The sequence below is a fragment of the Rosa rugosa genome, chromosome 4 (genome assembly GCF_958449725.1).
Source record: "Rosa rugosa chromosome 4, drRosRugo1.1, whole genome shotgun sequence".
NCBI classification, from domain to species: domain Eukaryota; kingdom Viridiplantae; phylum Streptophyta; class Magnoliopsida; order Rosales; family Rosaceae; genus Rosa; species Rosa rugosa.
In genome coordinates this window covers 35,246,761-35,247,827 of record NC_084823.1, presented here as the reverse complement: position 1 = coordinate 35,247,827, position 1,067 = coordinate 35,246,761, and the positions used below count along the sequence as shown (strand labels likewise).

The 1,067-nt window shown below is 36.9% G+C and overlaps 1 non-coding gene across 1 annotated transcript; it reads left to right on the top strand.

Annotated features, from left to right (window-relative positions):
• The first annotated feature begins 678 nt into the window (after positions 1-678).
• Positions 679-781, top strand: LOC133707617 (U6 spliceosomal RNA). Its single transcript, XR_009845229.1, has one exon. It is a non-coding gene; the product is annotated as a U6 spliceosomal RNA (small nuclear RNA).
• The last annotated feature ends 286 nt before the right edge of the window (positions 782-1,067 follow it).

The window sequence follows — 1,067 nt, the reverse complement described above, 5'->3', positions numbered from 1 at the left end:
GCTAGCTTGTGGCCTTGTTTGATAATTAGTGTGTCGCTTATATAATTAGGACCTAGCAACCCTAAAGAATATGCAGCTTGTGTGAGTTTCGTATATGATCTCCAGACTACAGAAGCAAAGAGAAAAGTAGATAGATTTTATTTTAATCTAGAAATTTGAGTAAGATCATTACTGGAGACTAGGAATATTGACTCCTGATAAGAAAATCATGAAAATAACAAAAGTCAGAACCCGTCTGGTTTTCCATCAAGATATATACTTGGACCCAAAAACTAAAACCAACCAATGAATGAAACCTAAGCTTGTGTGTGCCAGTGAATGAAAAGATTGCAAGACACGAGATCGAGCTGCATTATTCATCTACGTACATCCTCCTTAACTACCAGCTCTCTTTAAGCTTGATTTTTATTTCATAAAAGTTGAATTAAAATACATCCTATTACATGGAATAAAACCTTGTAACATGATCTTCAAGTTCGTGTAAAGATTATTCAAAAAATATTAACTTAGATAGGTGCCATAAGCAGTCAAACTTTGTTAGTTTTTAAATCTTGGTTAAAAGTTTAAAACCAACTGAGAGAGGACACGTGAGCTTTTGAAAAATCTGTTTTGCAAGTCCCACATCGAGAAACAGCGACGAGGTGAGTCTGTTCATATGCAGAGCTTGCATGCAAGCTCGTCCCTTCGGGGACATCCGATAAAATTGGAACGATACAGAGAAGATTAGCATGGTCCCTGCGCAAGGATGACACGCATAAATCGAGAAATGGTCCAAATTTTTTTTCCCAAATCCACCTCCTCTTTCTGCATCTCCTTCTCTTTTGGTTCCAGTTTGCGTTCTGGGTCTTCGTTTTTCTTCCTTTCTGTTTGAGTTCTGGGATTTTTTGAACGATCACCGACCCAATCATCCAGTATTTATGAATGCACATGAAAAATTGAGACATTGTCCACCACCTGTTTGATGAAATGCCTCCGAGACATTGTTACTTTATTATTATTATTTTTTTTTCATTCCTTCATTGATTCGAAGTTCACCAGCTGTTTGATGGAGTATTCCTTACATCTAG